At 41.3% G+C, this 8264-nt stretch overlaps 1 long non-coding RNA gene across 2 annotated transcripts in view; it reads left to right on the forward strand.

The window, feature by feature from the left end:
• LOC138059282 (uncharacterized) overlaps nt 1–4296 on the forward strand; it is an 8900-nt gene extending 4604 nt beyond the window's left edge. The window contains exons 3-4 of one of the 2 annotated variants that reach the window (XR_011134192.1): nt 1514–1800; nt 3063–4296. This is a non-coding gene — a long non-coding RNA (uncharacterized lncRNA). Of the gene's footprint in view, nt 1–1513 lie in introns of both variants that reach the window. The other variant, XR_011134191.1, reaches the window with a different exon arrangement.
• The last annotated feature ends 3968 nt before the right edge of the window (nt 4297–8264 follow it).

Raw genomic sequence — 8264 nt, forward strand, 5'->3', positions numbered from 1 at the left:
GCTTTCAATTCCCCCATCGCCTTCACCACTTCTTCCCGACCAACCCTCTCAACTGGCCCTTACAACAAGTCCGCTTCCACATTCTGATCCCACTCATTCTCTTCATTCATAATTCTTTCCATGTGCTCTTTCCAGACTTTCCCTGTATCTTTCTCACTGAAACTCAGCCTACCGTCGCTTCCTCTCATGCATCTTCCTCCCTCAACATCTTTTCCATCCTTTTTCATTGACTTCACAAGCTCAAACACCTTGTTTGGATGCTCACTCAGCCCTCTCAGCTCCCGCTTAGCCGCCTCCTTCATTGCTTTTGCAACCACCTTCTTTGCCCGATTCTTCATGTTCTTGTATCTGGCCTTGTTCGCCTCAGTCCCACTTTTACACATCTCCTTATGCGCATCCTTCTTTCTCGGTATCGCTTCCTTCACGTCCTCGTTCCAACACCATGTGTCCCCTTGATCTCTCCTCCCTTTCTTCTTCCCACATACTTCATCACATGCCTTTAACACCCCTTCCTAAAAACATTTCCACACGTCCGGTGCATCAGCGCTTATCAGCTCTCCTACTCTTCCTTCAAATCTTGCCCTTGTATCGTCTTCCTTCAGCTTCCAAACTTTCCTCCTTTCAATCCCTTTCTTTCTCACCACCTTCTTCACCTTCTCCTAAACCAGATCCGTGACCACCAACCTGTGCTGAAGCTGACCTGGAATGACCTCTCACATCTCTCTTAGTGGTAGGGAAATTTGATTATAGCTAGGGACAGTTGATCAGTCTTACGGACATGATCATTGCTGGGGGCAGGTTATAAGTGGTCGGGACAGTTGATCATAGCTAGGGACAGTTGATCAGTGCTAGGGACACTTGATCATAGCTAGGGACAGTTAATCATAGCTAGGCACAGCTGATCAAACCTTGAGATAAATGATCATAGCTAGGGACAGTTGATTTTTGCTAGGGACAGTTGATCCGTGCTAGGGACGGTTAATCAGTGCTACGGACAGTTGATCAGTGGTAGGGACAATTGATAATTGGTAGGGGCAGTTGATCATAGCTAGGGACAGGTGATTAGTGCTAGGGACAGTTGACCAGTGGTAGGGACAGTTGATCATAGCTTGAGAAGGTTGATCTTTGATAGGGACACTTGTTCTGTGCTATGGACAGAACGATCACAGCTAGGGACAGTTCATCACTGCTAGGGACAGTTGTTCAGTTCTAGGAGTACTTGATAAGTGCTAAGGACAGATGATCATAGCTAGGGACATTTGATCAGTGGTAGGGATATTTAATTATAGCTAGGGACAGTTGATAAGTGTTACAGACAGTTGATCAGTACTGGGAAAAGTTAACCAGTGCTAGGGACAAGTGATCATGGCTACGGAGAGGGAATCGCAGCTAAGGACACTTGATATGCGCCAGGGACAGTTAATCAGTGGTAGGGACAGTTACGTTTATCCCTGTACAATCAACTGATTTGTCAATTCATGGTAAAAAATCAGTACGTTAATTTTTTTCGTAGGCTAAGTATCGGAGACCCAGAACATTTGCGAATGCGCTGACGGAATGTTTGAACAAGAGAGAAAAACGCAGTACCTCCAGACACCGGCGCTGGAGCGTCGTACCAAACAAGTCATCCCGGGATTTCGGCCCGTGCGATCGCTTTTGGACGCAGTTGGCCCTTCGCTGCTTTCTGCTACCGACCTTGCCTCCCGGTACGGCATTGAGGGAGAGATACGTCGGCCCCTAAACCATATGTGACAAATCCCACGCCTACTCACAGCTCCAAACCGCCCTTGTCAATATAACGTAAGAATTAGATGGCTTATATATTCAATAGAAAAGTCATTTTATCTGTCATATGGTAAGCACTGGAGTCGCAGATTACAAAGTGTGCGCACGCGCCCTGCTAAAGGTAACATACATACAGGCATAAGCTTTATTTCTCATCTCGAATTTCCGAATAACTACATTACATTTACAGCTAAAATACATAGCATATACAGATACCTACTAAATACATAATATTTAAAGAAATATTCATTAAAAAGAAAAGCCGCTGTACAAATTGCGGCCCTGGATTCTCTTTTAAAATCAGTAAACTCATAGGTACGGATAAAATCAGGTAGCGCATTCCGCAACTTAGGGGATACGTAAGAAAAAAGAGAAATAAGGCCATAACTGGTTGTTCCAGGTTCATTGAGGGACAGAATGTAATTTCCGCGAAGATCATGCAAAAGAAGGGACGGGAGAAAAAACGTATTTTTCATATAAGCAGAAAAACCATTTAAAAAAAAAAAAAAACCAAAGAAAAAAAGAACATACTTTTATCAAGTAATACGAGGAAATTTTGAATGCGCTTATTGGATAGAAATGTAGACCTTGACTTTCGTAGTAAGAGGACAGGTAATCTGCAAATATAAATATCATTATTCTCTTATTTACATTATTATACCGTTTCTTTCACACGAGAATTACAGCGAAATGAAAGCACAACTTTGTGGCGAATTTTCTATGATAAAAACTTGTTCAAAAATCCAAAATCTAAGTTAACAGCACACACTAGGCCTACTCCTGAGTATCTGGCGAGAAATCTTTTCCTCTAGCCGCGCTTCAGCCATTCGATGAGGGCCAGTCTCGTGCTTCTTAAGTTGCCTCGCCCATGCCCAAAAAGAATTCTGAGTAATTCTGCCATTCCATGACAAGGGAAGACTCCCGATTCTCATTTCATAGTTTTTTTCATAGGTGTCGGGCCACCCAGTCCTACCAGCAAAATAACGCATCGATTGAAGGTTTTAGTTTTCAAAACTTCCCCAGATTGTGTCAGTAGGTCCTGGAATTCGTCCACAGAAAGGCCAGAGAGACAACTTCACTCGTGAACCGCCATGTTTACAACAGAGTATTTATGACGTCCCAGTCTGCATGAAACCATCTCTCGCCTCTGTCTGAGACAAGACCGGACACGCACGCTTCTTACGTTACCTTTATGCCTATAAAATCAACTGAAATGTCAATTGCCGGTAAAAAAAATAAAAATAAGAAAGCCAGGATGTTAATTTTTTTTTTGGTAGGCTAGGTATGGAAGAGCCAGAACATTTGCGCATGCGCTGACGGAATGTTTGAACAAGAGAGAAAAACGCAGTACCTCCAGACACCGGCGCTGGAGCGTCGCACCAAACGAGTCATCCCGGGATTTCGGCCCGTGCGATCGCTTTTGGACGCAGTTGGCCCTTCGCTGCTTTCTGCTACCGACCTTGCCTCCCGGTACGGCATTGAGGGAGAGATATGTCGGCCCCTAAACCATATGTGACAAATCCCACGCCTACTGACAGCTCCAGACCACCCTTGTCAATACAGCGTAAGAATTAGATGGCTTATATATTCAAGAGAAAAGTCATTTTATCTGTCATATGGTAAGCACTGGAGTCGCAAATTACAAAGTGTGCGCATGCGCCCTCCTAAAGGTAACATACAAACAGTCATTAGGTTTTTCCGAATAACTACAGGAGCTAATATCTTGAAGACATTACATTTACAGCTAAAATACATAGCATATACAGATAGATACTAAAGACATAATATTTAAAGATATATTAATCAAAAAGGAAAGCCGCTGTACAAAATGCGGCCCTGGATTCTCATTTGAAATCATTAAATTCAGTGGTACAGATAAAATCAGTTAGCGAATTCTGCAACTTAGCTGATACGTAAGAAAAAAGAACTAACGAAGACCATAACTGGTTGTTCCAGGTTTATGAGGGGATAGAATGTAACTTCCGCGAATATGCATGCATAAGAAGAGTACGGGAGAGAAAAAAACGTTTTTCATACAACGAGGAAAACCCTTCTGAAAAAAAAAAACAAACCAACCTACTTTTAAAATTAAAATTCGGAAATTTTGAATGCGCGTATTGCACACATAGTGTAGTAAGAGGACAGGTCATCTGCAAATATAAATATTTACATTATACCGTTTCTTAGGACTAACGCTGGTAAGAAAACAATATCAGCCTTAGCAGTCGACTGTTGGCGTCAATTGCCAACTGAAATGAAAAACCTCAGTTTCTTTTCTTTTCCAAAAAAAGTTAAACAATACCTGTTGTGGAAGCAAAATTAATTCAATTTGATCTTCTCCCCAGTCATTATTTATTTAGTGTAATAGTGCGTCTTTTGTTCGTTCTGTGTGTGTATAGATGTCTGCATACTCTATGATACTAAGCAGGTCTAGTGTCTAACTAGAAAACCTTACGGTTTATTTAAATGCTTGGCATTTCCCTGTATGTAACTTATATTTTAGTATCTTAGTAACTGACGAATATCTCTTCTCTCTTTCTAAATATAGAAAACATTGTAATGTTATATAAGAATGGAAATGTAAATAAACTATTGTTGTTGTTGTTGTCTTTGATACGAGGATTACAGCGAAATGAAAGCAAAGCTTTGTCGCCAATTTTCTGTAATAAAATCTTGTTCAGAAATGGAAAATCTACGTTAACAGCACACAACAGGCCTACTCCTGAGTATCTGGCTAGAAATCTTTTCCTCTGGCCGCGCTTCAGCCATTCGATGAGGGCCAGTTTCTTTGTGCTTCTTAACTTGCCTCGCTTATGCCCAAAAAGAATTCTGGGTAATTCTGTCATTCCATGACAAGGGAAGACTCCCGATTCTCATTTCATAGTTTTTTTGATAAGTGTCGGGCTACTCAGTCCTAGCAGCAAACTATCGCTTTCAAAACGTGCCCAAATTGTATCGGTAGGTCCTGGAATTCGCCCACAGAAAGGCCAGAGAGACAACTTCACTCGTTAACCGCCATGTTTACAACAGGGCCCGGTTGTTCGAAAGCCGATTAGCTTAATCCAAGATTAGCGTAAACTTTTGTTTCAAGTTTTCAACTTTTCGGTGAAAGTTTCTTTCGCTTATTTTTGTTTTTCAAGATTGGCTTCTTCCAATGTAAAGTTCTTCGGAATATCAGCGTTGAACACCATTTGGCGATAGAGAAATAAACTCCTTGGTTAATTTGTAATCTGGGATAAGCGTTAATCGGCTTTTGAACAACCGGGCCCAGAGCATTTTAGGCGTCCCAGTCTGCTTGAAACCATCTCTCACCTCTGTCTCGAGGAGACCAGACGCGCACGGTTCTTACGTTACGTTTATGCCTGTAGAATAGAGAACTGAAATGTCAATTGCTGGTAAAGACCAGCATGTTAATTTTTTTGGTAGGCTAAGTATCGGAGAGCCAGAACTTTTATGCATGCGCTGATGGAATGTTTGAACAAGAGAGAAAAACGCAGTACCTCCAGGCACCCGGCGCTGGAGCGTCGCACCAAACGAGTCATCCCGGGATTTCGGCCCGTGCGATCGCTTTTGGACGCAGTTGGCCCTTCGCTGCTTTCTGCTACCGACCTTGCCTCCCGGTACGGCATTGAGGGAGAGATATGTCGGCCCCTAAACCATATGTGACAAATCCCACGCCTACTCACAGCTCCAAACCGCCCTTGTCAATTTAGCGTAAGATTTCGATGGCTTAAATATTGAAGGAAAATCTCATTATAGCATATGAACAATTAAGTGTGCGTAAGATTTCGATGGCTTAAATATTCAACGGAAATCTCATTATAGCATGTGAACAATTAAGTTTGGGATAGTTACATTAATAGCTGCTCGAAAAGCAGAGTATGCGCATTGAAATTCAGAAAGCCAACCCCTTATACTTGGCTATCTGACGGAAAATAATGCAATAGCGCTATTCCATCAAAAACACTATCAGTCCACTAAAAAACACTATATGCTGTAAAGAAGCCACAAGAAGAAACACAGCATCAAGGTGTGTACAGTAGGATAGATTGCTACATGCTCACTTCTCGCGAGTAACAAACGAACAATTAACATGCAGAATTTGCGATCCGCCATGTTACAGGGGCACCCAACGTCAATTTTCGGAAAATATCTGTTCGGAAGACGATTTGAGATCTAGAATTTTCGGAACATTTGTTTTAAAATTCCTTGCTTGCCTCCCTTTCCTAGGATTTTCGAACATCTAAAACATGGTATAATTGCCCATTTTAAACGGATTTTTACCCTAAAAAGGTCACCTAGAATTTTCGGGAGTCTTTTTTCTGGCTGAAATTTTTGAAAAGGTAAGTTTTGATCCCTATAATCTTCGTATCTCTAGACTTTCAGCTAGAAAATCCGAACAGAATGAAAATTTTTTACAGGATAAAAATATGCCTTTATCTGCCGTTTAAATACTAAAATACGTTTAACAATGCTATGTTTAAGTGGTTTGGAACTATATTCTCGTTGGGTGCCCCTGATGTTAGTATCAAAACTTGACTAACATGCCATTTTCCTGAGTGATACCGAACATTGGTCTCTATAGCTCTCGTGTATCGGCAACTGACGAGATTCCGAAGGATCGAAACAACCGTCTTGCCTGAAAAAAAAACGGCAATGTGCCTTCTAACTTCTAGAAGTCCCAACAACCTCCAAAGAGGAAGATGCTCAAATATTGCTTTCAGACTCATGACACAAACGTTTCCAAAGGCGAACGATTCGCAAACAAATCCATAATTGGATATAGAAACGCATTTCAAACAGTACAAGCATTTCTCAAGTTGCCACCCTTTAGGGCGAAGCACTTTGACTTCTGCGAACAAACTCCTCTGAAAAGAAATTCAAAACTAAAATCTCGCATTTTAGAGCAAGTCTTATAGAACGAGGAAATCCAGAAAGCCTGATTACGGCTACACTCTCAGACATCAAATTTGAGAACAGGAAACAAGCCCTCCTACAGAAATGCAAAGAAGATAAGCGAATCTCGTCTTTTCTTCACACAATACCGTCCTGCGGTGCTTAATCGTGAGCAAATACTTATGCAAAAATAGCATTTAATCCAGCAACAACCGTTACTTAGAAGATCCCCCGACCGTTTCGTACAAGAGGGGCAGATCCTTAAAAGACATACTCGTTCGAGCCAAACCCAAAGCTGGCTAAAACACGTGTATAGGACTTGTGTAGGCCTGTCACCCCCATTGTTATCACAGATCAGAGTGCATGGAAGGGTAATCTTGATCCTGAGGGTTCAGTTGGAGCTGTGTCATTACACAGCTTAGCTCATGGTCTCCTTATAGCCAAACTCCGTGCATATAACCTATCTTCTGAGGGTTGCTACTTTATTCGGGAGTCAAAATCGCTGATAGGTTTCCGGACTAGGCATTGATATCTAAAGGAGTTCCCTATAAGGATCTGTGCTCGGTTCCCTTCTATTCTACAACTGATATTTTTGTCAACGATGTCTGTGTACCTACGACATTGAAAGATCAACACTTATGCTGACGACAACCAGCTCCATTTTAGCCATGAATGTCTCATGACAATAGACAGTTAAATCAACAGCGGCCTCAGTATAGAGAAATCATTGAAATGGTTCGCCCAAAACTCCCTAAAGGTTCCTAAAGGCTAATCCTGCCAGTTCCAAAGTGTTGGTGTAGCTGGCGCCCGAATCACTGTGAACTTTAAAATTCAAGTTGCAGACAAAGAACTCAGTAAAACAGGAGAACTGTATTAAACTCTTGGGTGTCTTTATTGATAATAAACTGAACTTTCGTACACAAATTGCCAATGTATGTTGCAAAAATTAGCAGACAAATTTCTGTATTTAATAGATTCAAAAGCATGATTCCATTTAATGCTAAAATTAAGTCATATAATTCTTTTATTCTTTCGCTCCTTAACTATTGTTCTACTGTATGGAACTTTAGCTTGAAAAGGGACTCTGATAAGCTCGAAAAACTAAAGGAATCGGCTCTGAAGAGTGCATTTCAGGATAAGATGAGTGATTATGAAAAAACCAATAAAACTACACTTAAAACTCGTAGACTTCAGAACTCGTTGTGAAAATGTGACGCTCTAATTTGTCTGTGTGATAAAGAGTCATTTCTTCCTACTTTCCCCCCTCCCCCTATTCCAATGTTGCATCACATTATCAACATTGGTATTTTTCCCAAGAGTTTTGTCCAAGATTGTAGTTACCCATTAGTTTATAAGTGTTTGAATAATCTAGCTCCATGGTATATTAAAGATGTTTTTCCAGTATGAGTCCGAGTACTGCAAAGGATGACTAAGGACGTTAAAGCACCGGCTAGGAATGACTTAGAACACGAAGGTACTCATGGCCAAGAATGACTAAGGATGCTAAAGGATGACTTAAGAGGCTAAAGTACTGCAAAGGATGACTAAGGACGTTAAAGCACCGGCTAGGAATGACTTAGAAC

Source organism: Montipora capricornis, chromosome 8 (genome assembly GCF_036669925.1).
Source record: "Montipora capricornis isolate CH-2021 chromosome 8, ASM3666992v2, whole genome shotgun sequence".
NCBI classification, from domain to species: Eukaryota; Metazoa; Cnidaria; class Anthozoa; order Scleractinia; family Acroporidae; genus Montipora; species Montipora capricornis.